Raw genomic sequence first — 26,783 nt, forward strand, 5'->3', positions numbered from 1 at the left:
GCCTTTACATGGGCACGATTGGGGGACATTCGTTTACACCATAGCATAGGATACAATAAAAAATGTTGAAATCATCCAAAGGAGACAGAAAAAAGGGAAGGGAAATAAAAACAGTAGACAGAGTTAAAAAAAAAAAAAGTAATAAAATGGTAGGCCCAAGTTCAACCATATCAGTAATTATGTTAAATATAAATTTTCTAAAACCACCAATGCGAAGACTCAAACTGGATTTCAATTTTTTCAAACAAGACACAACAAAGCCAGGTGCAGTAGTGTGTGCCTATCGCCCTAGATGCTAGGGAGATTGAGGCAGGAGGATCACCTGAGCCCAGGAATCTGAAGCCAGCCTGGGCAACAAAGTGAGAACCTGTTTAAGAAAAGTGAAATAAATCAGAGGTAAAAGGACAAAAAAATACCACAAGCAAGTAAAAGCTAGAGAGGTTGATAGTAAAATCAGTCAAAGTAGACTTCAGAGCAGGTCACACTGCCAGAAGTACAAGTTATCATGAAAAGATAAAAATGTCGACTTAACTAGAAGACGAAACAATCCCAAATATGTATACACCTAACAACAGACTTTCAAAATACACGATCAAAACCTGATGGAACCGAAAGTAGATATTAACACTCTTTACCCTGGAACATATAACATCAATAGTGGCCGGTGAATTGTTCATATGAAGAAACTACACAAGCTCAGGCAAGAAGCCGGGAAGGAATACAAAACAACTTCACGGTGTTACTCAGAGCTCGGAATCGTCCATGTTCCCCTTGTCAGAGGGCGAAAAATCTCATAATGCACAGGACACTGGTACATTGCCGTCAGACATGAGGCCAAATTCCCTCTAGCATAATGGCTGTTTGGATTCCACCAAAGAAAGCTTAAAATTCTCAAAAAGAGCAAATTGTTTCCAAGCAATACAACATACAACTGGATCCAAGAATAAAATCTCAAGAACGTGTAAAGGAAGAGCCAAATCTTGAGCACCCAACAGGTAAAATTCACCATGTCTGACATCCAATCAAGAATGAGCAGACCCGCTTATCAGTGAAATCATCCATCCTTTGGTTTTTTGAGATTGGCTTATCTCACTTAGCATGATATTCTCCAATTTCATCCATTTGCCTACAAATGCCATAATTTTATTATTCTTTATGGCTGAGTAATATTCCATTGTGTGTGTGCGTGTGTATGTGTGTGTGTGTATACACACACACACACACACATATATATATATATATATATATATATATATATATATATATATATATATACACACCACAGTTTCTTTATCCATTCATCAATTGAAGGACATCTAGGTAGGTTCCACAATCTGGCTATTGTGAATTGAGCAGCTATGAACATTGATGTGGCTGCATCTCTGTAATATGCTGATTTTAAGTCCTTTGTTTACAATAAAAATGAATTGAAAAAAAAAGAAAGAAAGAAAGAAAGAGCAGACCTAGAAAGAAGCAGGGAAGTGCCACCTGTGGTGAAGGAAATCCATCAGTAGAGACGCAGGGGTGATGAGGTGACAGAATGAATAGAAAATAACAACAGAACCGTTTAGATGACCTACAGTGGGGCCAAGAAGACAGAGGAAAGCAGGATGTTAAAGCTGGTCACGGGTAGATATTTGGGAAAGACCCAAATCAAACACACAGAAATGAAATGAAGCAATGTCTGCTAATTAGAGCAGATTAGCTGCCATGTGAGGAATAACTGGTACTCCAGAAGACTCAGGGATGAACACCAACCAGGGCGCTGTGGAACAAATCCGAAACTCCTAACGAGAAATGTAACTGGAAAGGGGGTAAGTGGAGCTGGGGGACACAAAAAGAAATGCCAATCAAGAAAATGCCAAACATGATACAAACCATAAATACAGATATAAAAGAAATCCATAAGCCTACAACATAGAGAAAACTACACCAAGGCATGTCACTTAGATCACTCGAAACTAATAACCAAAAAAAACTTAAAAGGAGACAAAGAAAAAGACAAATTCAGAGAAATAAACACAAGAATGACAGCTGATTTCTCATCAGAAACCAGGAAAGCTAGAGACAGTAAAGCAACATGTTTAAAGTATTGGGGGGAAATTCTTGACCTACCTCCTTTACCCACTGTAAATATCTCTTAGACCCCCCCAAAAAAGTTTGTTTGTTTGTTTGTTTTCAGATAAATAAAGCTAATTTTTAAGCAATGGACAAAAACACATGGAATGTTAGAAGAAGTCCTTAAGGCACAAAGAAAACCACAGCAGATCAGACTGAAAAGCAATGAGAATAGTAAGGAAATAAGTAATACTTTATCAAAATATTTTGAAGTGATGAGCTATTTCTGGCACAAATAATAATGTACCATGGGAACTATAGCACATGTAAAAAGTAAAAAGCACACCAACCACCACATGCAGGCCCCAAAGGGAGAAACTGCAATCTGTGTACTGTTTAAAGAGTCTTATGGAAGAGGAGACAGAATGTGACTTGAAGGTAAACACCCACTAAAAACAGCCACAACACAAAGTCACAGAGAGTAAAGTTAAAAAAAAAAAAAAAAAAAAGACGAAATCACTAAAATACTAAGTTAATCTAGGAGAAGGAAAGGTAAAATAATAGACTGAACAGATTAGTGAACACAACAATTTAAGGTTTAAAGTCAACCACATCAATAATCACATTAAAGTAGGATAAACACCTTTGTTCAAAGGAGACTGTTAGACATGATCAAAATTAGGAAGCAAGATGTAGCTGCATGCTGCCTAAATAAACCCACTTTAAATATAAAGACTCAAGTAGATTAAAAGTTAAAAGGAACCCATGCTAATAACAATCAAGGAATGCTTATGTTAGTAATAGGCAAAATAGATTTCAGAGTAAAGACTATTACGAGGGATAACGACAGTCTTTTCACAATGATAAAAGAGTTAATTCACAACAGTCCAAATGTAGAAACAGATGTTTACTGACTGACTAATGGAGGAACAAAATGGAATGTGTTCACTCATGGAAAGGAGTGAAGAATTACGCCTGCTGCAGCAAAGATGGCAGGAGCGCCGGGCCCCTCCGGAGGACCGCGGGCACCACAGGTTCACCTGCCTGCGCCAGTAAGAACGGGCCGATCCCAGGACTGTAGGACGAGGTATGGGGCATGACTGTTAGTGGGCTCCGAGTTGTTTTGGGGTTGATGGAAGTGTTTTGGGACTGGGCAGTGATGATGTTGGCTCGACTGTGAATATACTGAACACGTGCACTGTGCTCCAATGCGCAAACTGTATGGAAATCATTTCTCAATAAAACTGTTATTAAAGTTTTGTTAAAAATTGGGAAAAAAAGAGTCAATTCAATTGTTATGAAGACCGTTAACAATCCTAAATGTTTATGCAGCTAATAAAAGACCTTTGAAATAAATCCAGGAAAACCAATAAACTGGAAAAGGAAATAGATCCGCTCTTATAGTCAGAAATTTCAACTAGCTCATCTTAGCTTCTGCTGCTATAACAAAACACTTTAGATGGGATAGTGATAATAATTTAAAAAAATATTTCTCTCAGGGCTAGGGTTATGGCTCAGTGGTAGAGCACTTGCCTAGCACAAGGTGTTACATAGGCTAGGAATCATTCATTTCTCCCTAGTCAAAGGGGAAAACTTGTAATACACAGGACAACAGGTACAGTACTGTAAGTGTATACAAATCAGAAGGAGAAAGGGTATGGAAAGATTTGAATATCATTATCAACGAACTTGCTAGGATTATTCACAGACCACTGCACCCAACAGCAGAACACACAATGCACACAGAACATTTATCAAGAACACTGAAAAAGTACCAATAATTTTAAAAGACTCAAACATATGTATATGTTCTGTGACCACAACAGAATTAAATTAGAAATGAATAACAAAGATATTTGGAAAATTCTCCAATGTTTGGAATCAAAATAGCACACTTTAATCTACAAATCAAGAATAAATGAAAAAGGAAATACTTTGAAATATTTCTATTTCAAAATAGAAAGTATTTTGAAATGAAAGAAAGTGAAAACATTGTATCAACAGTTGTGCAATACACAGAAAGAAGTTAATAGCCCCCAATTAAATAGTGAAAGAATACAGTTGAACTCAAAACAATGAGCTCAACTTTCACTTAAATAAGAAAAAGAAAATAAAACCAAACTCCACATTTAAGAAGAAAGGAAATAATTAAGACAGGAAAATCAGTGCCTTTTTTAAAAAGAAAAGAAATAGAGAAAAACTAATGAAACCAAAATCTGATACTTTGAAAGTGCTGATAAAATTTGTAATCCTTTAGCTGGACTGATGGGGAAAACAGAAGAGACACAAGTCACCAACATCAGAAGTGAGTGGAATGAAGTGACAGCCCACAGATTACACAGACAAAAGATAATATCATACTAAACGTTATGCTAAAAATGGAGAAATTTCTTAAAAGACAAACACCAGAAGTCAATCAAAAATAAACAGAAAATAGAATACTCCTATATGCTAAACAAATTTTATTTAACATTTCAAACCTTCCCAAAAAGAAAATTTCAGGCCAAGATGATCTAGTCAATCCTAGCAAGCAAATATCCACAGAAGAAATAATGCCAATTTTACACAAACCCTTCCAGAAAACTGATAAAAACAGGAACATTTTCCAATTCATTCTATGAAGCCATAATCATCCTGATACCAAACCCATATGAAGATATTACAAGAAAAAATTCAGATCAGTAATCCTCATGAACATGGATGCAAACATTCAAATACAACTGTAGATGACAGAATTCCAATTTATGAAAAAGGGTTACCACAACTCAGGAGGTGGAGGCAGAAGGAGGGTCCAAGTGAGATCAGCCTGGGCAACATAATTAGACCAGACTCCAAAAAAGGTAGGGGAGGATCCCATGAGCAACAGAGTGCACCCCAGGAAGTTCACCATATTAACAGAATAAGAAAGAAAAGCCATATGATACTTCAAAAGAGATTTAAAAAGGCATTTGACATAATCTAATAATCATTCATGGGGAAAAAACTCACAGCAAATTAGTAATGAAAGGGAATATTCTCAAATTCACATGAACATCTACAAAACAACTATAATTAACATCATAGGTAACTGTGAAAAAGAATGGATACTTGCCCTCTAAAATAAAAAATAAGGGGCTGGGGAGATAGCTCAGCTGGTAGAGTGCTTGCCTTGCAAGCACAAGGCCCTGAGTTCGATCCCCAGTACTGCAAAAAAAAAAAAAAAAAAAGCAAAATCATTCTTAACACTTCTAGACCACACTGTTTTAGAGGTTTGAGCCAGTGCAATAAGGAAAATAGGGAGGAAGAAAATATATAGAGATAAATAAATAAACAAATAGCATCCACATTGGAAAAGATGAATTAAAACTGCCTTTCGTCACAGATGACAAGATCATCTAGCCAAGATAAGCAAATAGAATCTACAGAGAAGCAACTGGAACTAATGAGTTAAGCACAGTTGCAAAATTCAAGTGAATATCAAATGCCCATTGTTTTTTCTTTACTAAGAATGAAACATTTTTAAATTAGAATTTAAAATTACCACTTAACAATAGCACCAAAAGCTTAAATACATATGGATAAGTCTGATGAAAATTCTAAAAGACCTGTGTTATCAAAACAAAAAAGCATCAGTGACAGAAATGAAAGATTTAAATAAATGGAGAAATATACTATGCTCATGGATTGGGAAGATTTAAAACTGTTATGAGTTCAACTCTAGTTGTTTTAGAAATTTTCAAAGTGATTGTGAAAGTGAAATGTAAAAACAAACAAAAAACAAACCTAAAGTAATCAAAATAGCTTTGAAAAAGAACAAAATTAGAACACTTACACAGCTGATTTGAAAACTCATTATAAGAATACCATAATGAAAATATTGGTATAAAGGTAGCCAAAGAAATCAATGGAACATAAGAGAGGACAAAAATAGGCCTACACATATTTAGTCAATTGATTTTCCATGGATATTATTTTCAATAAATGCCTCAGGAATATTGAACACTTATAGTCAAAAACATGAAGCTTCTCCATCATATCTTACACCATTACAAAAATTATTACTAAGTGAATCACAGACTTTAATATAAAGCACAAAACCTTACACCTTCTAGAAGTAAAACAGCAGTAATAAAAACAGGGTGATCGATATAGTACTTGTATTACTTATGTTATGTGGTGAGATAAATCTGTCAAACATTATACTTCAAATATGTGCTTTCTGTAATATTAATTATACTTCCATAAAAATATAAAAATAAAGAGTAGAATATGGCAAAAATGAAGGCAAAATGAATATCTTCTTGATAAACAAAAACTGAAGGATTCACTACCATCAAACTTATACCACAAGAAAAGCTAAAGGAAGTTCTTCAGACTGGAGAATAATGGCATTGGTGTGGTATTCAGACAGGAAGGAATAAAGCCCCTATAGCCACTAAAAAGATTTTTTTTTTCAATGAACGCTTAGAACAATTTTAGGGCAATAAATTTGACAATTTAGATGAAATGGAAAAATTCCTTGAAAGAAAAAAAGATACAAAAACAAATGAAGAAAAACAGAACAGCCCTATATATACTGGGTGTGTGTGTGGGGGTGTGTGTGTGTGTGTGTGTGTGTGTGTGTGTGTGTGTGTGTGAGATGAAACTCCTTCCTACAAAGAAAACTTTGGATCCAGATGTCTTCACTGGTGCATTCTACCTAGCATTTAAGGAAAAAATAACACCAATCCCATACAAATATCAGAAAATACAAATACAGAACATTCTCAATTCACTTTTTAAAAATATTTTATTAGTTGTTAATGAACCTTTATTTATTAGTATGTGGTGCTGAGAATCAAACCCAGTGCCTCACACATGCCAGGCAAGTGCTCTACCACTGAGCCACAATCCTAGCCCCTCAATTCACTTTTTTGAAGTCAGTATTTATCTTACATCAAAACCAAAGAACACAAGGAGTAAAATACAAGCTATAATCTTCATAGACATAAAACTCTTTTACCAGATTATTAGTGACTTGAATTAAGCCTTTTTAAAGGAAATGCATAGTTTAACATTTTTAAAAATCATTGTAATTCAACATGTTAACAGAAAACAGGAAAAATATAGATGCAGTGAATCATTTCACAAAATTCAACATCAATATATCATTAAAATGTTCTGAAAACTAAGAATATAAGATAATTTTCTTAACCTAACTTAGGACATCTTTAAACATAATTAATGGTAAAAGTCCCATTAGATGAGAAACAAAACAATTCTATTTAGTACTGTACTGAAGGGTCTAGCCATTGTGATACAGCAAGAAAACGAAGTAGCTGCATATACATTGAAAAGAAAACTGTAAAACTCTATTAGTCATAGACACATGATCATAAAAATGGAAATTCCTAAATAGTATATGAAAAAAATCTATGGTGACTAAGAAGAGAATTTGGTCACATGATACACAAAGAAAGAAACAGTATTATTTCTACATACTAAACAAAAAAGTGAAAAATTAAATAAAAAATAAAATTCCTCACATTAAATACCCAAAAACATGAAATATGTAGGAATAAATTTAATATAATACATGTAGAATCTGAACACTGGAAACTACAAAACACTACTGAGAGAAACTAAAGATCCAAAAACATGGAGCTGTACTGTGCTCATGGATCATGAGACCCAACACTGTTGAGATGCTCACTGTTCCCAGAATGACCTGCAGACTGGACACAGTCCTAATCTAAACACCAGCAGTCTTTTTTTTTGTAGAAGATAAGTTGACTGTAAAGTCTAAGTAGGAAAGTAGAAAACCTGGCATTACTGGAAGAATCTCGAAAAAGAAAAACAAAATCAGGGGGCTTACACTTCCCAATTTCAAGAATTATAAAGCTAAGGTTACCTAGAGAGGACAGTACTGATAAAATGCCAAACACGTTGGTCAACAGAACGAAACTGAGAGACCAGAAGGAGATTCACAAATTTTGTTTTCCACCAAAGCTCCAAAAACCATCTAATGGGGAATGGAATGTCTTTCAACAAATGATGCTTAAAACATCTGAGTAGTCTACATGGCAACATAAATAAATGACCATCGGTCTCACCTTATACCACACACAAGAATCAAATGAAAATGAACCACAGATCTGAGTGCATAAGCAAAAACCATGAAAGCTCTAGAGGAAAATACAGGAGAAAATCTTCACAGCCTTAGATACGCAAAGGTTTCTTAGAATACAAAATGCTAGGGAATATAAGAAAATAATTCCAGAATGTGTAAAGACTCTCAGAATCCAACAAGGATAAAATCGAACAGGCAAAAGATACCCAAGTCAGTTGTGAAGAGGCCAACAGGCAGGCACCAAGCAGTGTGGACACGCTGCACAGTGAGATGCCCCAAGACTTCACCAAGTCACTCAGAATGACTGGCAACTTAGAACTCATGTGTTGTTTATTTCTGAGACACTGGGAAATGAATCCTAGATGGGGGGACCACTCACAAACAACAATAGGGATGAGCACCCATCTGACCCGCAGAGCTACAAGCTCCCCAGGTGCCGGTCAGGCAGCCGCAAAGTCAGCAGTTGCTGGATGAAGCAGTTCCCACACATACAGGGAACAGAAGAATGTGTTAAATGACACCACAGGGGTACAATCAGGAAAATGGAGCAGAAGCAACTGGTTTATTACCCAATAAATAAGTTACAAGGAAAACAAAGTAGGCCAGAAGCCCATAGATTAAACAAGACTTAGGAGACTTATTGACCAACTGTTTGGATCCTGAGTTGAACAAGGAGACTGTATAAAGAAAATCAAGAGGCAACCAGGGAAATCTGAACACAGAATTGGATATTTGATAGTATTAAGGAATTAGTGCTCAATTGTTAGAAGGGATAATGGCATTATAATAAGTTCTAAGTCCTTAACTTCCAAAGAAACAAAAGTGTTTACCATGAAATGATAGATTTCTGGGATTTGCTTCCAAAGAATCCAGTGGGGGCGGCGGCTGCAGGGGAAAGGCCAGCGTCCAGGTGGCTGCTGAACCAGAGTGCCGGCTGCGTGGAAGTTCATGAACAGTCAGTCTCTCTACTCTGGTACATATTTAAATGTTTCAATAATAAAAAGTTTCTTTCAAGTACTCTGTGGGGAGGAATTAGCTCCACAAATGTTAATTCTTCCTCTTATTAGCTGGGCCTGAAATAACAGGCGGAGCGGGGACCAGCTGAGACCCAGCAGCGGGCGCCCGGCAGCTGCGGCCCCTGCGTCCGGCCCACGGTCCGGGCCGGTCCAGCGGTCTTCAGGGGCTGGGGCCCACGTCGCCTTGCGTAAGTGAAACCCGGGAGCTCGGCGGTCTCTTACCTAGGTGCCGCCGGTTTCTATAGAAACCACCGGAGAAATGATATTTCAGAGAGCACGGAGCGCTCCGCAGGCGCCGCGGCTTTGTTCACACTTGCCCGTCAGCATCCGAGACCCAGCTATCAAAGCGGCCCTCGCGGCTCACTTTTAAAATAGGTACAGCTCGTTATAAAGCACCTGCTCTCAAATGTTTCCAAGGAAACAGAGGCCCCAAGACACCCCTCTCTAAATTCATTAGCATTTAACACTCCTTAATGAGGCTTAAAGATGGCGTGCTTTAATAACCATATGCTGGGGGACACCCTTCCCTCTCAGTCAGGTGTAACTGATGGGCAGCTCAGGCACCCCAGGACCAGCTTTAAAGCAACACTGGGAGCAGCCTGGGGAGGTTTCTGTGGCCAAAGCCTCTTTGGGGCATTCAGCCCTGGGTCACAACCTACAAATGGCCTGGGAAGAAGCCATGTATTAACCAGCTTCCTGACCCTCCTGAGTGTGTGCACCCACGCCAAGCACACACACACCCCTACACCTGCATGTCCTCTGTCCACAGACTCCTGTGCATCCTGCAAAACCCTCTGCCAGTCAAGCCTCCACTGCACCAAGCAGAACCATCAGCTGCTCCTCTGGAGCCTTTCCCCACCTCCAGAGTAGAGTAGCTGTGGTCACCTGTACCCAATCCACCCTGAGTCCAGGCAGGAAGAAGAGTCACTTTCCTCCACCTTCAGGCCACATGACCACCCAGCAGGCCAGGAACTCAGTCTGCTCACAGCATGAGGCCTCAGAGGACCTTTCCAGCTTCAGGCCAAGTCACAGAGACCAGCCCCTCCCTGACAGGTGTACACCAAGGACCAGAACACCAACACCAAACTCGAGGGGCTCACAAGGGCCACCAGGGGAGAGACTGTGAAAACTGCCCCTCAGGTAGCTCAGAGGAGCAGGATGTCCAGCCAAGGGCAGTGCAGGAGGGCATGGCTAGGGTAGTGAAGGGTATCTTCCTGTACCTCCTGGGAACTATCTGGGGTCATGCCTGAAGCAGCACTCTGGGACAAGCAGAAGCAGAATGTGTCCCCCAAGAACAGACTTCCCATGTGTGAGCCCCCACAACACAGCCTAGGAGCTGTCCTGGGGGGCCAGTCACATGGCTTGGGAGGGACATGGGAAGGTATGCCAAGAGAAGCAGCCAATGTCATCTCACTGTCCAGAAGAGCCCGGGAAATCCCCAGCCCATCCCACCACCAGCCTTGGTGGGCCCTGCCTTTGAAGGTATTCACTGGCTAGTTTTCCACGTGCAGATTACAGAGCACCCTGGACAGTTCCTAGGGCGTCCTGGGCTGGGGTTCCCACAGTGACATCTAAGTTCCCACTTCAGGATCTTCCCCTGAATTTTGAGCACCCACACTTACTCAGCAATAATTAATTCAGTTCTCTCTTAAAAATTAATCAAAGATACGGGAGACTGTACATCTGAGCTTCTGATCAGCCTGTGTTATGATAACCTATGTCATCACACAGGGTCAGAACAGCTTCAGCTGACAGCATAGACACTTAATTAACATTTTCATCAGGTAGATGCCAGGCTGGGGAGAGTACATATCCACTCAGCTTTTAGGAAAACTGAAGACAGCTCATGATAGCCACTCACTGTGACCCTGGTATGCTTATTATTTAAAAAAAAAAAAAAATTGAGACAGCAAGTAGCATTTAGTGAACACTTACTATGTGCTGTGCACCCTGCTAGGTGCTTTATATGTGACCACTTCAGGAAGTGGAGATTACCATGTCTGCTGAGGACGCTGAGATTCAGAGAGGTGAAGTACCCTGCCCAGGATCACACAGCCAGCTGGAGGCATTGCCACTGTAGCATTAAAACTGCAATCTGACATTTACACCCGACCCCTCCAAGCTGTTCTCCTCACCAGGCTGCCCAGCATGAAGCAGAGTAGCTGCTCAGTTGGTGCTTGCCGAATCTGAATTAAATGGGAATATACCACAGAGAAATTGACACGTCAGAGACTGCGATGTTAAATTCTGGATACAGAACACAAGGGAAAGGGAGAAAAGCAGAAATAGACAATTACACATGTATCTATGTTGCTGATCCTCTCAAGTGAAAAATTGGTTTTCCTCACTTTACAATGGTGCCATGAATTAAAATTGGGTTCTAACAAAGCAGTCCCCTCAGCAGACCAGCCCTGGAGAGCCCAGGCCCTGTGCACACATGCATGCCAGCCCCTTGTCCTAGCACCCCAACTCTCAAACAGCAATGTGGGAAAATGCACAGGAGCTCCACGCTACTCTGGGCAGGAGAAAAGGAGGGTGTAGGCCTGCATGACTGAGCCAGCCTCAAAACTGTGGGGGCCCCCAAGCCCCAGCCCCTACCTAGCCCAGCCACTCTCGAGGGCCATGAGGGGAGGACTCTGTCTCTCTAATGAGGCACAGGGTCAACAGGGACCAAGGAGTCCACTTCATGGTGCACCTGGTCTGGGCCACAGGTATGCCCTGTACCCAGCTCAGCTTCAACTGACTGTTACCCTGGTCCTGCTTTTCTGTCCTCCGAAGCCAGGGCACCTGTCAATCCCCTGGGAGGAGGAGGAGAAAAGATGGGCTTGCCTGCCTCCCAGCCACTGAAGAGTCTCTCCCTGGGCTCACACAGGCCTAACCCTAACCCACAGAACTACCCCAGGGCAAAGGGGAGAGTGAGCAAGCTAGTTCCACCCACCCAAGGCACACAGTGGACTAGCAGAGACCTGGTAGTAAGAGAAGCATGCATGTGTGTGTAGCTGTGACCCACCAAGACAGCAGGGCCAGATCCCAGTGACCCTTGGGAGGACGGTGGGACCAGGCCAGCCGCAGGACACACTTCTCAATGCTTGTGCTCTTCTGAGAGCTTGGGGCCCTCTCCACTCATCTTGGGGACACTTCTGCCTCCCCACTGTCCATTTCCAATTCCTAAACCCCACCTGAGTCCAAGTCCTGAATTCTATGCTCATCAGGCCTGCACTAAACAGGATGCCTGGCGGAATGCTTGAGCACTTGGTGGGCTGTCAGCGAGTCCTGAGAGAGGGTGCGCCAGAAGATGAGGATTCCTGGGACCTACTCCACATCCCAGGACAGCAGCTCTGGAAGGAAGATGGCCTCCCGGCCCTGTCTGCCTCCCTGGGGCTCTGCCCACATAGCCATCTCTCTGCACCCACTCCTTCCCCAGGACGGAGAAGGGCATGCGTAAGCCTCGCCTACACTAGAAACAAGCAAAGGAACTCCATTCTTCTTCTAGAAGGAAGTGGGCAGTGGTAACCAGAACCTAAAATCATGCCTACCCTTTGATCAATTCCTCATCCAGGAAACTGGATGTTCGCCTTAATGTTTAATAAAGAAAAACACTAAAAATATTATAAATACCCAACAATAAAGGACTGGTTAAATACATTGTGGCATATTGGGTAATTATTAAAAATTATAGCATCCAAAAACATTTTAACAATATGGGAAATGCTAATGATATAATATTAAGCTGGAAGAAAATCACATAAAAATGTAAATGTATATGCATAAAACAATGGAATGAAGGATACCAACTGTCAAGGGCAGCGATGGCTGGGATGCAGATTAGGGGACTATCGTCCTCTTCATAGCACTCCATTCCAAGTGGCCAGCAAGGACCACATCCCCTCTCGTGGCCAGAATGAGCACTGTAGAGCTCTCCTCTACGTCCATCCTGAGGCTGTGGGTGGCAGCCAGGTCCCCAGCTGCACCTCTCCCATTGCTGCTTACACCCCAAGTCACAGGGGGACCCCACCAGAGGCCTCTCGTCAGTTCACAGCTGCTCTCACACCAAGTAACAGACTTGGAAAGGAAGGAGATGGGGTTGCTGCTGGCCGTGTGGCACCAGGTTCTTGTTAGGAAAAAGCCCTTCAGGTGGTGAGCGCCCATACCAGGGTGTGACTCAGCAAGTGGAGTACAGAGTGGTTTCCAGTCCCCACTCACCCCTCACCAGGTGGCTGTGTGCAGGGGACCTCATGTGTTGGCCCTAGAAGTGGAAAGAATGGGGGCTGGCAGCAGGGTGGACATCCCAAAGCTGCCATAGAGGTTCCCAGCTTGAGCCAGCAACAGGCTGACAGTGGTACCACAGCCCAGCAAGAGGCATTTCCCGTAGCCTCTGAGACCTGCACACTAGGGAGACATCCTTCACCGGGAAAACGTTCAATGAATGAACAGTGAGGAGAGACAGATGACCAGAACTTTTTATTAAAAAAAAAAAAAAAATTAAGTCAAAGCTATAAATAAAAAGAGAGGCATGTGCTTGATGCAGCAGCCCCCGGAGGGTAAGGAGAGAGGGCTGCACTCACTTCCTCTCTGCAAACACGGGGCTTGATTCTTATCAGCACACCCCATCTTCCTTCTCAGACTTCATGCCAGACCTGCTAAGGAAATCACACAGGTCTCCTCAGGAGTGGGGAAAGGAAGGCGGCAGGTGCAAGGAACACCCATGGGTCTGACCACGTCGTCACCACCAGCCAACAACCGGGGTCTGCTCATGGGACACGAGCCTCGACTGCTGGAACTCTGCTGAGTCGTAAGATCTTCGGCAGATCACAGTGAGGAGCCATGGAGGTTGGACTACAGTCATTCACTCAAGACAGGAAGTGAGCCACCCACCGTGTGGCAGCACACGAGGTCAGGGACACCAGGCTGGAAGAGCCCCTGCTCTTATGTCCCAGTGGGGGACAGCAAGTCTGCAGGCAGCTGAAGTCCCAGGGGAGTCAGGCTGTGGACCAGCATCCACCCTGCCGGGATCAGGAAGTCCCTGAAGGGAGCGTCATAGAGACCTGTGACTTGGCCAGCATCTGTGTGGCCAGAGAAGAGGTGGATTCAAGGCAAAGAGAAAACGGTGCTCAGAACAGACCTGGGGCCAAGCTGGGTAGTCCACCAGAGCCTGACTCTCCACAGATCCAACTGAAGTGGACAAGCACATAAAGCAGCTCCCGGAGGACTCTACAGAGAGCATGCCAGGTAGCTTGAGACAGCTGAAACAAGAAGTGACCAGGACAGAGGTGACAGCACACTTTCTTCTCCTTCTTTTTCTTTCCTTTCTTTCCTTTTTTCCATCTTTTTTCTTATTTTCTCAAACAGCTGTGGGCTAAGAGTAAGACCTCAGTGGAACCCTGGTGTCAGCTTCTGAGTATATGAAGCAAAAAAAGAAAGAAAGAAAAAATGATAGAACTTAAAGGAAAAATATACAAATCCACAATTTTAGTTGGAGACAACACTCCCTTCAATCGCTGAAAGAACAAGTATGAAAAATCAACAGGGACACAGAAAAACCACCAACCATCATGGCCCTGCTGCCACTATGGACCACTCCAGCCAACCACACAAGACACGGCTTCCTTTGAAGAGCGCAGGGAACAGTTAACAAACTGCTGTCACCAGAATTCTGGGCAATGAAACTAACCTTGACAAACTGAAAAGAATGGAAACCACATAAATTGTACTTCTGATCATAACAGAAAATATCCAGAAATTAAGGAAAATACTTCTAAACCTATATATCAAAGAGGAAACCAAAATAAAATTGGAAAAAGAATTTATTGAATTAAAATTAAAATGCAGTACCTCAAGATTTGGGGGGATACAGATAAAGCAGTGCTTAAAGGAAAATGTGTAGCATTAAAATGCTTGTATTTAAAAAGAAAATCTCATAGCCAGAAATGGTGGTATGCATCTATAATTCTAGCAACTCAGGAGGCTGAGGCAGGAAGATCATGAGTTCAAGCCCAGCCTGAGTGATACAATGGGACTTCATCTTTAAAAAAAAAAAAAAAAAAAAAAAAGAAGAAGAAGGGAGAAAGAAGGAGGAGGAGGAGGAGGAAGAAGAGAAAAGACCTCCAATAATGACCTAACTTGCCTACTTAAGAAATTAGAAAAAGATCAAGCTAAACCCAACACAAGCAGAAGGAAGAAAGTAAAAGAGCAGAAATGAATGAGGCTGAAGACAGAAGAATAATGGAGAAAATCAATAAATGACCAATAACTGATAAATTTCTAGCCACAATGACTAAGGTAGGAAAAAAAGACACAAATACAATTATTGATTATAAGGATGAAAGAGAGCACTACAGACTAAAGATACCAAAAGGATAACAAGAAGTATTGTGAACAAGATCTTGAACATACATTTCACAACTTAGAACCAATTCTTCGAGGCATACCAAACTATCAAAGCTCACTTACGAGGAACTATACAATCTGAAGAGCCCTGCATCTGACCACAACGAGACCAGAGACAGCACTGCGCACCACTGGTTCAGGGATAACCAAGAAGATGAGTCGTAATAAGTTCCGGTGAGGCTGTGAAAACACCCTGCTGGTGGGAAGGTAAGATGGCACAGCCACGGTGGAAAACAGGGACGGTTTCTCAGCAGGTTACACAGCAAGCCACCACACGACTCAGCAATTTCAATCCTTGGTCGAACCCAAGAGAAGGGAAAATAAAAATTTGTTCAAACAAAAGTGACAAATGAACGTTCATGACAGCATGGTCACAACATGCCCCCAAAATGGACACAATGCAAGTATCTATCAAGTGGTGAATGGATGGATGCAACATGGCATTTCCAATCAATGAAAGGTTATTTGGCCATAAAAAGGAAGGACAGACCCCCTGGCTAGCAGTCGGCAGCCAAGGAGCTCATAATCAGCATTTCTGTCCTAACAGCAAGTGAAAAGCTGAACAAACTAAAAATTCTTCTTAGACCCACAAAACAAGTTAGGTAACAGGCAAACCTCTGCCCCCAGAAACGGGACCCAGATGAGCAAATACAGAGAGCCACAACCCCAGGAGCAGACACCCACAGAGACAGCACCAGGGACACAGACTAGGGCATGCGCGACACACACCTACAGGAATAGAGACCCACGTCTACCCTCTCCAGGGGCACCGTGCCATGGACAAAACTGCTGGAGGCTCAGTGTGGGCAAGTCTGGAACATAACTCTGGGGACCCATCACCAGAGGCCCCAGAATATTCCATGAGTTTTATGCCAAGAGCTCTCCCAGATTCTTACAGTGAAGACTGGAGAACAATCCCCCCGAGCTCCTGGCGGGAGGAGAAAAGGAATTACTGTATTGGGCATCTCTAGTCCAAAACTCTGAAATCCAAAATGCTCCAAAATCCAAAACTTTACAAATGTTGACAAGATGCCACGAGTGGAATCTGACCTCAGGAGTTGAGTCACAGTCAAAACACAGGTACACTCAACACAGCATGTGAAGTCATCATCAGGCTGTGGGCATAAGGCACAGTGAAACACGAATGAACTCTGTCCCCTTCCCAAGATACATCTCATTATGTAGGTACAAATGTTCCAAAATCTGAAAATATCAGAAATCCAAAGCACTCTTGGTCTCAGGCATTTTGAGTTGATGGTACCTGACCTGTATTTTGAAATACCACAGAGCATCTGCTCTTTATTTTTAATTTTTCATGTTTTTTTTAAAAAAATATTGGTTCTTTTTAAAAAGTTATTGCTCTTCTTAAGGATTTTGCACTTCTTAACATGTTCTCAGAAGGAACTAGTTAACTCTGGTTAACTAGCCTGCTGGGTTTTATCACAGCCTAACTGACCTCAGGGAAGGGGATGCCCAACACCAACCAGCTCGAGCCCTCCCTACGGAGAGGACATCCAGTACCGGCTCCTCTGGCCTTCTGGGGGAAGAAAACACCCAATCCAGCCACTCCAGCCACCCTGTCCCATCTAAACGGGGAGGGTGACTGAGCGGCACATCTGAAGTTCAGTCAGACCAGGCTCATCATGGGATTGACCCCGCCAGGCTCCAGGACACTTCCCTGTCCTGACGCCTCACCCTGCACCAGCGTCCACCTGCAGCATCTCCATTCACTTGGCATGTCTTGTCTTGCTACTGAGAAAAAAGCACGGGCATACTAAAAGCAAAGCACATGTTTGTTTTCACTTACCAGATGGGGTGTTGGAACAGACTGTAAATTCAAAAAACATGGTCACCATGCTAAAGGTCCTGGTGAAGTAGATGGTAGTTGCCACAGCTGGCACCGCGAACAGAGAGCTGGGGATTCTACAAGACATGCTTGAGATTTACAAAACCCTCAAACAAAAACGAGGCCTCTGATGGGGTCATTAGCAGACTGGACATGGACAAAGAATATTTGAGCTTGAGAATATCTCAGTAGAAACCTCCAAAAATTTGAAAAGTTAAGAGAAAAGACTGGGGGCAGAGGTGGAAACAGAAGACAATATCTAAGGACTGTCAGGCAACAACAAAAGGAGGGACATACACAAAGGGCAACACCAAGAGGAGAAGAGAGAGCAAAAGAACAGAGAGTATGCACAACTAAATGCCAAGATTCTCCAAAATTAGTATCAGATGTCAAATGGCAGGTCCAGAAAGCTCAGAGAACACCAAGCAGGACAAATGCCAGACACATAGACATAGACACACACACACACACACACATATGACACTTAGGCACATCGTGTTCAAACTACAGAAAATAAAATATACAAAAAAGATCCCAATAGCCACCAGAGGAAGAAAAAGCACCTTACCCAGAAAGTAGCAGAGAATCACATCCAGCTTCTTTGCAGAAGCCATGCAAGCAAGAGGGGGAAACAACATCTATAATGTTGGGAAGAGCCCTGCCAAGCCAGAATTCTCCACCCTGAAAAAATAAAGTTCAGAAGAAATAGAGACTTTCTCCAATAAAAACTGAGGGAATTTGTTCCCACTAGCCTGTCTTGCAAGAAAGGTTAAAAGAGGTTCTTCAGAAACAGGGAAACGATCAGGGTCAGATACTTGATCGGCATAGTGCAAGGTGAAGTTACAACTTTTTTATTTTAGACAATACAACAGATAATGGTTTTGTTCAAAACAATAAAGCAACAATATGTTCCATTATGCACCCTCAGTGTTAGTGAAATGAATGCCAGCAATGGCACAGGGACAGAGAGAGGCATCAGGACTGCCGCCTTAGCATCAGGCCCTCAGCACCCCTGAGGATAACGTCACTGAAGTGGACATGGATTCCTTGTAAATGTCCACTGTAAACTCTGGAGCAACTACTGAAAAAGAAGTCGGCTCAGGGGCAGAGTGCCTGCCCACCAGGTGCGAGGACCTGGGTTCAACTCCCAGGACTACAAAACAAAACAAGCCAAGTGTGGAGGTCACCTCTGTAATCCCCAGCTACTCAGGAGGCTGAAGCAGGGGGATTGAGAGTTGGAGCCCAGCCTAGCCAATTTAGAGAGACCCCAACTCAACAAGAACAAAAAGAGAGTATTACATAATGATAAAGGGGCCAATTCTCTAAGAATACATAACAAGCCTTAAAGTGTGAGCACACTACAACAACAAAGCATCAAAATACACGAGGCCAAAACTAATAAGAACCACAAGAAAAAAATAGATGAATCTACCATGACAGCCAGAGACACCAGTGGTGCTCTACCAGAGGTGGACGGATTCAGGCCACAGGAGCTCAGGACACAACTGAGCTCAACACCACCATCAAGGAACTGGATACGACCGGCACCCAACCATGAAAGAACACACTCTTCTCAAATTCCCATGGAACATTCATCAAGACAGACCACATTCTGGACCACAAAACAGCCCTACAACAGCAACAACACACACAATGTCTGCTCTCGCACCACAGCAGAATTAAACTAGAATTCCAGAACAGAACAAGGGCTGAGAAATCCGAAAATACATGGAGTGTGTATTTGGAGATTAAACAACACATTCCTAAGTAACACCTGGGCCCAAAAGCACCTCCAGAAAAAAATTAAAGTTTTTTTTTTTTTTAATTTTATTGTAAACAAATGGGATACATGTTGCCTCTCTGCACATGGCGCAAAGGCATACCATTTGTGTAATCATAAATCCACATACAGTTATGTTGTTTGATTCATTCTGTTATTTTTTTCCCTTCCCCCCACCCCTCCTTACCCTCTATACAGTACTTTCTTCCTCCGTACTTGCCCCCCTCCCTAACCCTAACTCTAACCCTAACATTAACCCTTCCCTCCCCCCCTTTATGTATCATCCTCCACTTATTAGCGATATCATTCGTCCCTTGGCTTTTTGAGATTGGCTTATCTCACTTAGCATGATATTCTCCAATTTCATCCATTTGCCTGCAAATGCCATAATTTTGTCATTCTTTAGGCTGGGTAATATTCCATTGTGTATATATACCACAGTTTCTTTATCCACTCATCAATTGAAGGGCATCTAGGTTGGTTCCATAGTCTGGCTATTGTGAATTGAGCAGCTATGAACATTGATGTGGCTGTATCTCTGTAGTATGCTGATTTTAAGTCCTTTGGGTATAGGCCAAGGAGTGGGATAGCTGGGTCAAATGGAGGGTCCATTCCAAGTTTTCTAAGGAATCTCCACACTGCTTTCCAGAGTGGCTGCACTAATTTGCAGCCCCATCAGCAATGTATGAGTGTACCTTTCTCCCCACATCCTCGCCAACACCTGTTGCTTGTATTTTTGATAATCGCCATTCTAATTGGGGTGAGATGGAATCTTAGGGTGGTTTTGATTTGCATTTCTCTTATTACTAGAGATGTTGAACATTTTTTCATATGTTTATTGATTGCTTGTACATCTTCTTCTGTGAAGTGTCTGTTCATTTCCTTAGCCCATTTGTCGATTGGATTATTTGTATTGTTGGTGTAGAGTTTTTTGAGTTCTTTATAGATTCTGGAGATTAGTGCTCTATCTGAAGTATGATTGGCAAAGATATTCTCCCACTCTGTAGGCTTTTTCTTCACATTACTGATAGTTTCCTTTGCTGAGAGAAAGCTTTTTAGTTTGAATCTATCCCAGTTATTGATTCTTGCTTTTATTTCTTGTGCTATGGGAGTCCTGTTGAGGTAGTCTGGTCCAAGGCCGACATGTTGAAGATCGGGACCTACTTTTTCTTCTATAATCTGCAGAGTCTCTGGTCTGATTCCAAGGTCCTTAATCCATTTTAAGTTGAGTTTTGTGCAGGGTGAGAGATATGGGTTTAGTTTCATTCTGTTGCATATGGATTTCCAATTCTCCCAGCACCATTTGTTGAAGAGGCTATCTTTTCTCCATTGCATATTTTTGGCGCCTTTGTCTAGTATTAGAAAGTTGTATTTATTTGGGTTTGTGTCCGTGTCCTCTATTCTGTACCATTGATCTACCTGTCTATTTTGGTACCAGTACCATGCCGTCTTTGTTACTATTGCTTTGTAATAAAGTTGAAGTTCGGGTATTGCGATACCCCCTGCTTCATTTTTCCTGCGAAGGATAGCTTTAGCTATTCTGGGTTTCTTATTCTTCCAGATGAATTTCATGATTGCTTGCTCTATTTCTGTAAGGTACGTCATTGGGATTTTAATTGGGATTGCATTGAATCTGTATAGCACTTTTGGTAGTATGGCCATTTTGACAATATTAATTCGGCCTATCCAAGAACATGGGAGATCTTTCCATCTTCTAAGGTTTTCTTCGATTTCTTTCTTTAGTGTTCTGTAGTTCTCATTGTAGAGGTCTTTTACCTCTTTTGTGAGATTGATTCCCAAGTATTTTATTTTTTTCGATGCTATGGTGAATGGGGTAGTTTTCATAATTTCTCTTTCTGAGGATTCCTCACTTATGTATAAAAATGCATTGGATTTATGAGCATTGATCTTGTAACCTGCCACTTTACTGAATACACTTATGAGTTCTAACAGTTTTCTGGTGGAATTTCCTGGTTCCTCTAAGTATATAATCATATCATCCGCAAATAGGGATAGTTTGAGTTCTTCTTTTCCTATTCGTATTCCTTTAATTTCCTTGGTCTGTCTAATTGCTCTGGCTAGAGTCTCAAGAACGATATTGAACAGGAGTGGTGAAAGAGGGCATCCCTGTCTTGTTCCAGTTTTTAGGGGGAATGCTTTCAGTTTTTCACCGTTTAGAATGATATTAGCCATGGGCTTAGCATAGATGGCCTTTACAATGTTAAGGAATGTTCCCACTATCCCTATTTTTTCTAGTGTTTTGAGCATGAAGGGGTGTTGTATTTTATCAAATGCTTTTTCTGCATCTATTGAAATAATCATGTGATTCTTGACTTTAAGTCTATTGATATGGTGAATTACATTTATTGATTTTCGGATGTTGAACCAACCTTGCATCCCTGGGATAAAACCCACTTGATCGTGGTGCACTATCTTTTTAATATATTTTTGTATGCAATTTGCTAAAATTTTATTGAGAATTTTTGCGTCAATGTTCATTAATGATATCGGTCTGAAATTTTCTTTCCTTGATTTATCTCTGTCGGGCTTGGGTATCAGGGTAATATTGGTTTCATAGAATGAGTTTGGGAGGGTACCCTCCTCTTCTATTTCATGGAATACTTTGAGAAGTATTGGAATGAGCTCTTCTTTAAAGATTTTGTAGAACTCGGCTGAGAACCCATCTGGTCCTGGACTTTTCTTTGTTGGTAGGCTTTTGATGACCTCTTCTACTTCATTACTTGAAATTGTTCTATTTAAATTATGTATGTCCTCCTCGTTCAATTTAGGCAATTCATATGTCTCTAGAAACCTGTTGATGTCTTCGAAATTTTCTATTTGGTTAGAATATAGATTTTCAAAATAGCTTCTAATTATGTTTTGTATTTCAATCGTGTCTGTTGTGATATTTCCTTGTTCATTCCGAATTTTGGTGATTTGGGTTTTCTCTCGTCTTCTCTTTGTTAGAGTGGCTAAGGGTTTATCAATTTTGTTTAGTTTTTCAAAGAACCAACTATTTATTTTGTCAATTTTTTGAAATGTTTCTTTTGTTTCAATTTCGCTGATTTCAGCTCTGAGTTTAACTATTTCCTGTCTTCTACTACTTCTGGTGTTGATCTGTTCTTCTTTTTCTAGGGCTTTGAGCTGAAGTGTTAGGTTGTTTATTTGTTGATTTTTACTTCTTTTATTGAATGCGCTCCATGAAATAAATTTCCCTCTAAGTACTGCTTTCATAGTGTCCCAAAGATTTTGATATGATGTTTCTTTGTTCTCATTTACCTCTAAGAATTTTTTAATTTCCTTCCTAATATCTTCTGTTATCCATTCATCATGTAATAGCATATTGTTTAATCTCCAGGTGTTGGAGTAGCTTCTGTTTTTTACTCTTTCATTTATTTCTAACTTCAATCCATTATGATCTGATAGAATACAAGGTAGTGTCTCTATCTTCTTGTATTTGCTTACATTAGCTTTGTGGCATAATATATGGTCTATTTTAGAGAAGGATCCATGTGCTGCTGAGAAGAAAGTGTATTCGCTCTTGGTTGGATGGTATATTCTATAAATGTCCGTTAAATCTAAATTATTGATTGTGTTATTGAGATCTATGGTTTCTTTGTTCAATTTTTGTTTGGAAGATCTGTCCAGTGGTGAGAGAGGCGTGTTAAAATCACCTAGTATTATTGTGTTATGGTCTATTTGGTATCTGAAATTGAGAAGGATTTGTTTGACATACATGGATGAGCCACTGTTTGGGGCATAGATGTTTATGATTGTTATGTCTTGCTGATTTATGGTTCCCTTAAGCAGTATGTAATGTCCTTCTTTATCCCTTCTGACTAGTTTTGACTTGAAGTCCACATTATCTGAAATGAGGATGGATACCCCAGCTTTTTTGCTGAGTCCATGTGCATGGTATGTTTTTCCCCATCCTTTCACCTTTAGTCTATGTGTATCTCTTTCTACGAGGTGAGTCTCTTGCAGGCAACATATTGTTGGATCTTTCTTTTTGATCCAATCTGCCAGTCTATGTCTTTTGATTGATGAGTTCAGGCCATTAATATTCAGGGTTATTATTGAGATATGATTAGTATTCCCGGTCATTTGGTTCATTTTATTTATTTATTTATTTTGAGACGACTTGGTTCTTCCTTTATTTGACAATTCCTTTAGGATAGTTCCTCCCATTGCTGATTTCTTTCTTTGTTTTTCATCTCTTCCTCGTGGAATATTTTGCTGAGAATGTTCTGTAATGCTGGCTTTCTTTTTGTAAATTCTTTTAGCTTTTGTTTATCATGGAAGGATTTTATTTCATCATCAAATTTGAAGGTAAGTTTTGCTGGGTATAAGATTCTTGGTTGCCATCCATTTTCTTTCAGGGCTTGAAAAATGTTGTTCCAGGCCCTTCTAGCTTTTAGGGTCTGGATTGAAAAATCTGCTGATATCTGTATTGGTTTCCCCCGGAATGTAATTTGGTTCCTCTCTCTTGCGGCCTTTAAAATTCTGTCTTTATTTTGTATGTTAGGCATTTTCATTATAATGTGCCTTGGTGTGGGTCTATTGTAATTTTGTATATTTGGAGTCCTATAAGCCTCTTGTACTTGATCTTCCATTTCATTCTTCAGATTTGGGAAATTTTCTGATAGTATTTCATTGAATAGATTGTTCATTCCTTTGGTCTGTTTCTCTAAGCCTTCCTCAATTCCAATAATTCTTAAATTTGGCCTCTTCATGATATCCCATAGTTCTTGGAGATTCTGTTCATGGTTTCTTACCATCTTCTCTGTTTGTTCAACTTTGTTTTCAAGGTTAAATATTTTATCTTCAATGTCTGATGTTCTGTCTTCCAGGTGTTCTATTCTATTGGTTATGCTTTCTATGGAGTTCTTAATTTGGTTTATTGTTTCCTTCATTTCAAGGATTTCTGTTTGGTTTTTTTTCAATATCTCTAACTCTTTATTGAAGTGATCTTTTGCTTCCTGTATTTGCTCTTTTAACAGTCGATTGGTGCGATCATTCAGTGCCTGCATTTGCTCTTGCATCTCGTCATTTGCTTCCCTGAGCATTTTAATTATGTACATTCTGAACTCCCTTTCTGTCATTTCTTCTGCCATGCTGTCGTTGGGTTTCATTGATGTAACATCTAGATTTGTTTGCAGCATTTTCTTTCCTTGTTTTCTCATATTGTTCAGGTATCAGTTGACCGCTGTGATATTGCAGATTTCCTCTATTGTCTTATAATATCCCTGAAGATTTCTATTATATCCCCTCTTAGTCTTCAGTAGCCTGAAATCTTGGAGGAAGTTGATAATGCAGTGCTCCACAAGGGAGCTGACTCCCTAGGGGTGGTGGCCTTCCGGTGGGGTATATTCCCTGCTAGTGGGCAGAGGTACCTTCACTTGCTGATGAATGGTCATCCAGAAGGGAAGTAGGATGTGGGCTGATGCAAGACCAGTTTGGGTCTGTGTCTCTGATTTTACAGTCCTTTTGGGAGAACCTCACCCAACAGGGAGGAGTCACCCGGTGGGGAGGTCTCGCTGGTCGGTTTTCCTCCCAGAGGTTCCGTTCAATTCACAACTACCGCCTGGGCTGGGCAGCCTTCTTCTGCAATGTTTCCAGGGACCCGGACCTACCTCCTGGGCCTGGAAGCCTCACCCTTTGCAAACGAATCTCCTTAGGCTGCCTCTCCTCAGAGAAGCTGCCTGCAGTCCTGGAGCCTTCGCTCCGCCCCTCAGTTTGTCTGTGGGGCCCTTCCACCAAGAAGCCGTCTAGGACCCTGCTCTGCACTTTTCGCCTGGCTATGCGGCCCCTCCTCTGAGCAGCCACCTGGAGCCCCTTACGATCGCTCCGAGTCCCAGTGACCCGCCACACGCCTTTTCCTCCGGCAGCCACCTGTTGTTCCGTGCGGTCGCTCTAAGACCAAGTGACCCACCATGCACTTCTTTCTCCACCAGGCAGTCACCCAGAGATCTGGTGTGTCACGAGTCCCAAGAACTCACTGTGCACCTTCTTGTCCCGACTGCCTCCCGTAGCCCTGGTGCAGTCACTTCGAGCCCAAGCACCCCGCCGCGCTCCTCCTCCTTCTCCAGACAACCCCCCTGTGTTCAGGAGCGGATGCTCTGGGACCAAACCACTCACCACGCTGTTCCACCGGATAGCCACCCAGAGCCCTGGCGCAGCTGCTCCAATTCCAAGCGACGTGCCGAGCCCGTATTTCTCCTTCTCCTCTGGGCAGCCCCCTGTGTTCGGGGGTGGTCACTTTCAGTCCAAACAGTTCACCAAGCACCTTCTCCTTTGGGCAACCTCCCAGAGCCCAGGTCGGTTGCGCCGAGTCCAAGCGCTGTGGTGAACAGCCACCTCTCCAATGCTCCCAGCTGTCTGCGATCACTGCTCCGGCGGGGGGAGGGGCGTCTCGCCGGCAGCTTTACTTCACAAAAGTTCCCTGCTTTCGGGGCTACCGCCCCTTCCGGGACGCCTGCCCCATCCGGGACGCCTGCCCAGTGGGAAACACTCACCGGCTGCTTTGAGTTGGTCCCAAGTCTCTCAACATTTCCTTTTCTTGAGTCCTGAGTCCACGCTGCTCCACCGGATAGCCGCCCGGAGCCCTGGCGCAGCTGCTCCAATTCCAAGCGACGTGCCGAGCCCGTATTTCTCCTTCTCCTCTGGGCAGCCCCCTGTGTTTGGGGGTGGTCGCTTTCAGTCCAAACAGTTCACCAAGCACCTTCTCCTTTGGGCAGCCTCCCAGAGCCCGGGCGGGTTGCGCCAAGTCCAAGCGCTGTGGTGAACAGCCACCTCTCCAATGCTCCCAGCTGTCTGCGATCACTGCTCCGGCAGGGGGAGGGGCGTCTCGCCGGCAGCTCTACTTTGCAAAGATCCCTGCTTTCGGGGCTACCGCCCCGTCCGGGACGCCTGCCCAGTGGGAAACTCTCGCCCGGCTGCTTTGAGTTGGTCCCAAGGCTCTCTATATCTCCTCTTCTTGAGTCCTGAGTCCTGGAGCAACACGAAACGCAGCCACCCTCTAGTCCGCCATCTTGAATCCAAGTATTTTGAATTAAATGAAAATGGAAAGATAACTTACCAAAATTTGCAGGATGGAACAAAACTAGAGCTTAGAGGCAATTTACAGCATTGTAAATTTCTGCTAGAAAAGAAGGAAGACCTAGAATACACCATCTAAGCTTCTGCTCTAGGAAACTTGAAAAAGAAGAGAAAAGAAATAATAAAAATCAGAATGGAAATCAATGAAATAAAATAGGAAATTAAAAGAGAAAAAGCAATGAAAACAAAGACTGGTTCTTTGATAAAGCTTAAAAAAAATCAATAAGCCTATAATAGCCAGGCTAAGAAAAAAAGAGAGGACACAAACCACTAATATCAGAAATGAAAGGGGGGCCATCACTAGGGATACCACAGACACTGGAAGAGCAATCTGACCTGATCAAGGATTAAGTGGATCAGCACCTCAAGCATGCATGAAGAAGGGTTTCTTTTTCTTTTTTTCTTTCTTTTTTTTTTTTTTTCAGGGTTTCTTTCTAAACTGATGAAAAAGTACTAACCTAACCTCACTCTGGTGATGGTTGCATTATGCTGGAAACACACTAAGTACTA

General features: G+C 42.0%; 1 protein-coding gene across 2 annotated transcripts in view; it reads right to left on the reverse strand.

Moving 5' to 3' along the window:
* The window catches only part of WDR25 (WD repeat domain 25), a 136,842-nt gene that overhangs the window by 12,108 nt on the left and 97,951 nt on the right, over window positions 1-26,783 (reverse strand). The gene's annotated exons all lie outside the window — the stretch shown is intronic.

Source organism: Sciurus vulgaris, assembly GCF_902686455.1.
Source record: "Sciurus vulgaris genome assembly, chromosome: 2".
NCBI classification, from domain to species: domain Eukaryota; kingdom Metazoa; phylum Chordata; class Mammalia; order Rodentia; family Sciuridae; genus Sciurus; species Sciurus vulgaris.